This window comes from Magnolia sinica, chromosome 3 (genome assembly GCF_029962835.1).
Source record: "Magnolia sinica isolate HGM2019 chromosome 3, MsV1, whole genome shotgun sequence".
NCBI lineage: Eukaryota > Viridiplantae > Streptophyta > Magnoliopsida > Magnoliales > Magnoliaceae > Magnolia > Magnolia sinica.
Genome location: NC_080575.1, coordinates 75,991,914 through 76,000,342, shown reverse-complemented (window position 1 = coordinate 76,000,342; position 8,429 = coordinate 75,991,914).

Below are 8,429 nucleotides of genomic sequence, written 5' to 3'. Positions count from 1 at the left end.
ATTTGATATACATGAAGCTCGTCGATGCGGCCCATATAATGCGGCCCATGTGATGTGGCCCGCTTGACATAAGAGGCCCATTGTGATATGTTTGAGGCCCAGGTGCGAGGCCCACCTGTTGTGTATTCGAGGCTCGATGAGATGTATGTTGGCCCATATAAAGAGGCTTATGTGACGTAAATGAGGCCATCGTGATTGTACATAAGGCTATGGGCCCACTATATGTTTGGCCCTATGTAGGCCACTCCTTAGGAGCAACGTTGGTTAGATGTCCACATTGATGGACAATGATAGTTGGATGTCCACATTGTGACCTTCCCTTAGGCTTGTTAGGCCCATTTTCTTGTGAGTTAACCCCAAATAAGTGGGCCCCATTTACCGTAGATGGATGACTCTATGCTATCGGATTTGATATAACCACGGTCAGGTGTCGATCCTTATATTAGGGTTGATCGACTGATCATCTATAGACCCTGCTTTGTTTATCTGTTGATTATTGGTGCCGATTGTTGAGACTGACGCTGACTATTGACCCTGATTATTGGTGCCGATCACTGATGATGATTATCGGTATCGATTGTCGAGGCCGACGTCGATTATTAACCCTGATTATCGGTACCGATTATCGATGTTGATTATCGATACCGATTATGAGTATGTGACAACATAACATCATAATATATGCCCATATGCATCATCTGCATGCTTGTGATGAGATGAGTGATTGATCATAGCACATGCCATTGAGCATATTGTTATGGGACTCCCTGAAAAAGGGAGATGCCCACATGAGCGCGTAGTTCGCGCATGATTGTTGTATGACTAGATTGCGTGATTCATGCATCTCGCATTATGTGACATGTATACTATACGCCCTAGCGACATCAGGGCCGTAGCCTCCACAGGGGTATCGTGGTTGACAGGATTGGATACCGAAAATCTTGTTCTACATGAGGTGTTATAGATATCCCTGGGTGAAAGTCCCTAAACCCTTATAGTACCGGGAGGTTGCTCGAATGTCTAGACCGAGTGGGTGCATGAACGCCGAGTGCCGATTACCAGACGGTCGCTCTTTCCACTCTGTCATGGTCGGTTGGAAGGGGGTATAGCTTTACCTGCCCGAGAGGAGGGGGCAATGCTAGGCTGAGTTTGACCAGCTCGAGGAATGGGTCCGCTATCGACAAGCTGAGCCCGATATTAGCAGGTGGATAGTGAGGTCTCTTCCACTCACCTTATTACGCACGATGGGGCGACAATCTGGTTTGAAGTGTACTAGACCCCGGTGATATTCCAGATTTGAGTTGTATTGATATGTGGACTTAGATGAGGATTCACATGCTTGAGTTGCATTTCGTACCGCATAGCCTTGTTATGGCCGACATCATTCATGCCTTGCAGTGCATAGCCTTGGTACGGTTAATGACATTTATGGATTCATCAGTATATTCCACCTTACTCTGATACTGCATAATTATAATACTACCTTACGCACAAACTTACACCACCCTCTAAGCTTTCCATAAGCTTATACACGACTGTTGCGTGCAGGTGACGTTGGACCGCAGCAACACTAAGGCAGATCATCTTGGAGCTTTTTGTCCATTACGATTGTATTTCCCTTTATGCTCATTGTACTTGTAAAGTTTTTGATCATAGTGAAAATGTGATGGAGTTTTTGTTGTTGTTTGTGGGTTATGCCTTTGGTTATACTTATTACGAATCAAACTGATGTTAAAAATCTTCCTCGTAGCATCCCAGGATCAGAACCTGGCAAATAGGCGCTGGGAGCCGAGAATGAGGTTCTACGGAGGCTGTCGGCACCGGATTCGGCAATCGAGAATTTTGTGAGCCCGGTTTCCGAGTTTGGGGCGTGACAGACACATGGTGGGGTATGGAATCGTACAACCATTGTCTAATAAACCTCACCATCTTCCGGTCCAACTTCTTCCAATCATCATCTGACATATCCTTTGTCTTTGCTGATATGCCTAGAATTGGAGCATATAAGTCCTTACAATAAAGCAAGTCCTCCATCTTAGCTTTCCATTTGGTACAGTTAGAACATTGAGACTGATCATCCATGATTCATTTTTCGGGACACTAACTGGGTGATAGACTTGAGAGCCCCGTTCCATAATTCAGAACTGATCCCACTCCATTCAACCAACCTGAATGCTCTGATACCACTTTGTTGGGAGCGTTGCACAAAAACCTTAGGATCTCGCCTCCCAAAACGCCAGAATTATGGGATATAATAAAGTAATGAAATAAATCAAAGCACAAATCACATGATACAAGAGATTTTATGTGGAAAACCCTCAAAGAGGTAAAAACCACGGGACATAGTCTAGAGCAACAATTCATTATGAAGTAGAACGTTACAACCGATCATAAACACACCGCTTAGATCAAATCTTCTTCACTTATGTAGGAGTGAATGGATAATAAGAGAATAAAGAAAACTGAAAGATCTCACCAATAACAAGGACGTAGAAGTGCTGAAACGTCGACTGCGCAGTAGATCACCTCAACGAGTAGAACCCTCCCTTCCACAAGCTCTCTCTCTCTCTCTCTCTCTCTCTCTTCCTCTAGAATCACTTTAGGAAGCCTTAACATACCCTAGAATAGCCTTAGGGGCCCTTATTTATAGTTTAGGCAACTCCCTTTCCGCACCTTTGCAAAAATCGTCTCAAATTTACGCAGTCCACACCAAATCTAGACTGAATCTGCGTAACCCTCGACTAGTCAAGCCAGTGCCTTAATTGGTCGAGCGGATCCTCGATTGGTCGAGGCCAAAAAATAGAGCTTGCTGGACTTTGAGTCGAACAAGCCTTGACTGGTCAAGCAGTGTCCTCGACCGGTCAAGCAGTCCACTCGATTGGTCGAGCAGCTCCCTTCGACTAGTCCAGCAGGCTACTCGACCGGTTGAGCAGCGTGGTCCAGAAAGATTTAGGACATCCGCGCTACACAACCTCTCCTCTAAACTAAGGAGGAAAACCCCATCATCTTTCACGCTTCCGTATGGAAATGCGTTTTCATCTATCTTTCACGCTTCTATATGGAAATGCTTTTTCATCTATCTTTCCTGTTTTTAAGGTAATGAGACTGGTAAAAAGAAGCTTCACGAGCGAAAATTCTTCACACAGATCTACAAGGATCAGTGAGCTTCCCCATTCAAGCAACTTGATAAACTCATCTGATTCAGCAGTTCTTGGAGTGTTAAAAATCACGGAGGTTTCTGATACTGGGGTAGAAACCTCTCAAGATAACAAGGTAGGAGAAAAGGAGGGAGACTTGAGTGATGATTTTGCATTAGAGAAGGATGGAGATATGAATTATGATTTTGAATTAGATGCAGATGGAGATCCAGACGTTAAGTTTTCAATTGAGGAATTTGCAAATGCAGGTAATGATCTCGAAGTAAAGAAGGTAATACGTTCTCATAATGATTCTATGGTGGAAATTACTCGAGCACTGCAAAATAGCCTTTCTCCAGAGAAGGTTAGAAAGCCAGGTGATGGTTTTATGTCAGACATTATTATAAAATATGATGGCACTTTGGCACTGGAGAAGGTTAGAAACCGAGATAATGATCTTACATCCCCTCCACTCACGTTGTCCACAATGGTTCCTGATATGGAACATAACGTTCTGGGAAAATTGGATGTAACTTTTAGTGATTCTGTTGTATCTGTTGCCTCCAATGTGTATTCTACGAGTAAACAAGAAATAGGTATGCTTTCCATTGGTGAAAATTCAAGGCTATTGCAAATTGGTTTGGCCACTTTGAAGGATATTTCTAAAACCTCTAGTATTCCTATCGTGAAGCAGGGGAAACCACCAATTACAATATCTGCAATGCACATTATATTGCAACAAAATCATGTTTCTTGTTCGATATGGTAAATGGATCTGGACATTGAAATTTCTATTGAACAAGGAAGAGCTTGTGAGCTACATGTCTTTGTGAAGACTCATCCCGACCCTTTTCTTTTTGTGTTTGCAGAGACCACGATGGTCTTCTGCTCGTGACAAGGAACTTTTGTCCTCAATGACACAAATTGAGAATGCTCCTATTGTGAAGAATGATCATCAACTTTATGGCCCAGTTTTTCGGAACGTCTCCATGTTTAAAAGGTGATACTATAAAAAATTTCATGGTTAAAGACAATTTTGTGCAATGCTTTAGTTAGTCATTTTGTAGTTAGATTTTCCATCCATGCAAATTTCTTATAACTATCCATTAGTTTGCACACAGATTCCAATGATAATCAATGGTCAATATCGGTTTTGTGTACCATGTAAGCCTAAGAAGGATTCCTGTTGGACTTGGCAAGATGAATCCATATAATCATGTCGAGTTGCAATCTTGCAGCAAAATTCATTTCTCAAACAACTGAGTCTTCTGGATATTGAAAGATGCTTTCCATGTGAGCTTACTTTATGTAGCTTTAGATACGATATAATGTTACCTATTTTGAAGTAAAATACTCCAAATGTTGTTTGGCATTGTTGCAGAAAGGAGGTTCGTGGCTATTTAACTTTGGGGCTTTATGTTTTTTCATTTTCCTCTGGTTGATGCTGTAGCAAATAATGATGAGGGATTGCTATGATTGCAGAAGACCATGTGGCCCCCACAATAGGTGGAGACAGACACAAATAACGATGACAGCTATATGCATGGAAGTGTTATAGTGTTACTGAGATTCATGATTTTGGACTTGGTTTTGCAGGAATTGACTCCCATTCAGCTGCAAGAAGGTGAGTTTTATTACCTTCACTCAGATTCTAAAGACAACTTACATTGAATAACTTTGAAGCTAGTTTGCATTTTGTTCTTCTAATGATTGCTGATCATTCAGTTCCCTTGCACCATCTTGCTAACCCAATAGACAACACTCAGATTGTGTGTAGTTGCATAGGTATATGTAGGTGTTAGAAAAAGAAAATTTGGAAAGGATTGTGTTGAAAATGATTGAAAGCTTCAAAAAAAATTGAGGACGTGCATGTAGCATGCAGCCATTTTTTCTATATAACTAGTATGCCTTACTTCGAAAAGAACTATCAAAGAGAATGCCATGTCTTCTCCTTTTATTTTTCCCAGCTCCCAAACAGGTTTTTCAGTGCACTGATTGTATCTGCGTACTAAATTCATATTTTTTGTCTGATCAGAGAAATAAGCCATCTATATATGATTTTCCTTATCATCATTAAGCAGTAAAGTATTGGTAGGTAAGTCTGACACTTTATTTTTATTTTTATTTTTATTTTTTATTTTTTATTTTTTTAAAACATGTATGTAACCTTTTTTTCTTTGAAAGAAGAAATTTCATTTCAAAAAGGATCAAGAAACAAGAGACAGCACCAAGGCTGCCTGCTGGATGAAAAAGCCCAGCAGGGGGCCCGGGGACAAAAAGAGCAAAAAACTGCACAAAAGTATACTATCTACACTCTCTCAGGGACCTCAGCCCCACTTTATCCAAGAAGATCAGGCCTCGAGTAACCGGAGGGAGGTCTTTGGTGGCCGAGTACTCAACGTTGACTTGGCTAGATCTGCCTAGACGCGCCAGGCTATCCGCCGGAGCATTTCCTTCTTTGAAAATGGCTCTAAAAACACATGAGGAAGCCCGACTCAAATTTGCAATCCGATTCAACCACGGCTTCCACTTCCAAGAGTAGAGGGAAACCCCATTAATCATATCCACCACCATGATTGTCATTTGTCCACTTACAAGCTTGGAAAGTTAGCATTAAATACAAAACTGAGGTTTTGGTTGGACGTGACCAATTAAATCATGTGGTGTCACATTTCTTATTGACTGACCATTTTTTATTTTTTTATTTTTTTTTTGTTTTTCCCCCATCAGCACACATCCACTTATGTACGTACCTATATGCTGTGCAGGGCTTCTGCTGCAGTTGCATTAGCTGGTCATGGGATTATTTGCATGTGCGGCGGGCTGGTGTCTACATTATATCTTCCTTCTTCCTTAGATTCTTTCTAAGAACCAATCTTTTTTTCCTTCCTTTTCCAGCGGCATAGCTCTGGCTTTGTTAAATGCAAATAGTGGTATTTTTAGAGAGAGAGAGGGAAAAATAGAATAAAAGTAAATAAATGTAGATCTTGGTAACTACGACCACCACACCATCATTGGGTCCCACCCCATGGCTTAGTGGCAGACAGACTTGTTTCAACACTGAGATCATCGGATTGAGTGGCCATGTGGTGTGGGTGTCTGTGGTGTAGGTGTGTGTGAAAAAAGTAGAAAAAAGAAAAAGAAAAAGAAAAAGAAAAAAGACCACCACCAGCTAATGTGTATGGTGGTATCAAACCAGTGTTTTTTTTTTTTTTTTTTTTTTTTATATATTTTTTATTTTGAAAAATCACTCTTTTTTTTTTTGGCTTTAAGTTTGTTTGGTTAGCCATGTAAATTAAGTGATTTTAGAAAAACACTTTTCAAATGAAAGCAAGTACAGAGAAAAAAGGAAGTTAATCAAGCTAAAAGTGATTATGAGAATATCATGGTTGCAGTAGTAGTTGGTAAGGGTGCACACGTTTCAGTTCGGTCCGGTTCTGGGGTGAAACCAGAACCGAACCACCTTACGATTCTAGGATTTTCGAAACTGGAACCGGACTGTTAGCACCCTAGAACCGAACTGGAACCGGACCGTGAAAACCGGTTCGGTTCCAGATCGGTTCTACAGTTTTGGGTTTTTTATAATCCAGCCCAATTGCATGTTCCATTTTATAATTTAGCCCATGTCCATTTATGTTGTGATCCATTTGATGAATGGTTTAGATATTGTATATAGCGTGAAAAAATACATTTATAAAAACAATTAAAGGATGCATTGTAAACCATAAATCATGAGTCAAATATACAACTAAAATATAGTGTGAACTCACGGTTCCAAGTTCGGTTCCACGGTTCGGTTCAAAGTTCGGTTCCAAGTTTAGTTCTATGGTTCGGATTCACGGTTCGGATCCACAGTTCAGATCACAGTTCGGTTTAGTTCTACATACCCCAAACTGGAACCGAACCGAACTAAATGGTTCTTTAATTTTTGGAACCGGAACCGGAACCGGTGCACTCTAGAACCGGACCAACTGGACTGTTTGGTCGGTTCCGGTCTAGTTCCACGGTTCTACCGGTTCGATGTGCACCCCTAGTAGCTGGTAGGAGGGGTTTCTAAAGTAAGATTTAGAAGGTAGAGTAATAACCTAGAGTGATGGTGGAACCTAGGTGGACTTATTGGTGGGTTTCTACAGGGATCTGAAATGAAAGAACATTCGGCAGCTCAAATTCTAAGTGTTTGTCTAAACAACACTAGCAGTGAATGTTTGTTAGATAACCTTTCCAAAAAAAAAAGAAGCTAATGTTTTTGTTAGGTACGTATCTGTCTTTTGCCTGCTTTGCTTGGTAATTATATGAACAATACCAAACACCAATAGGGGCTAATGTAATCTTGGGTGTAAGCTAATGAGACGGTACATAATACCGCACATTAGCTGGTTACTAGTGTTATTTCTGTAAATGCTCAGATTCCTCCAATAGATATATGAGATATTGCATTATGTATATAATTGGTAATGATTTCGTAGCTGTTCAGATCAACCAAAGCAGGTCTGAAGTTGAAGGAAGTTCATATTTTGCTCATAGTTATGCTTGTAAATTAAAGTCCCGAGGAATCAATGACTCATGTTGAACATATCATGCATGTTATCTCAATGAGTCATTTATTGAAGGAAATTATATTTCTATCATTTGTAGTGGTACTGGAGCTTTTGCGATTTTTCTATGAAAATCATTTGGAGTCAACGTCACAACTTCGGATTTTGATGACAATGAAGTTGAAGAAAACATAGCTCATAACTGCAGGATCAATCAATAAATGGAGCCAAAGGGGTCAGCAAGTTTGTTGAGGTTCCGGGGGCTCCTCCCAAACTCGAGGTCAAAATGAATGCTTCTCATATTTCTTTAAAAATTTTAAAAAAATAACATTTTAAATTTTTTGATATATGATCTATCCACAATCAAGTTAACTATTTGGACGGTCTAGATTGTTGTGCGGCTATGCCATGTGCATGGTATGGTTAAAGAGTCACCGTTTTAAAAATGTCTCCAAATCATCACTGGTGTCTAGCTCATGTCTATAAATTCAAATGCCTTCAAACTTTTTTCCTATTGTTTTTCTTTAACCTCATATTGCTTTCATTTAGAAAGTAAAGATGGTTCATGCCATCAAATGCCTTAAATGTTAGGATATTCCTATCAAGGAGATTTTCAATGCTGGATCCACATTTAATGTGGACCATCCATCTATTTTAAATACCTAAGGTTCCATATTTTCTGGTCGCTTTGTTGTGTTTCCCATATCATCTTAGCAGAGTTCTAACATATTTCTTGTTTAGGTGCCTATTTGTTTCC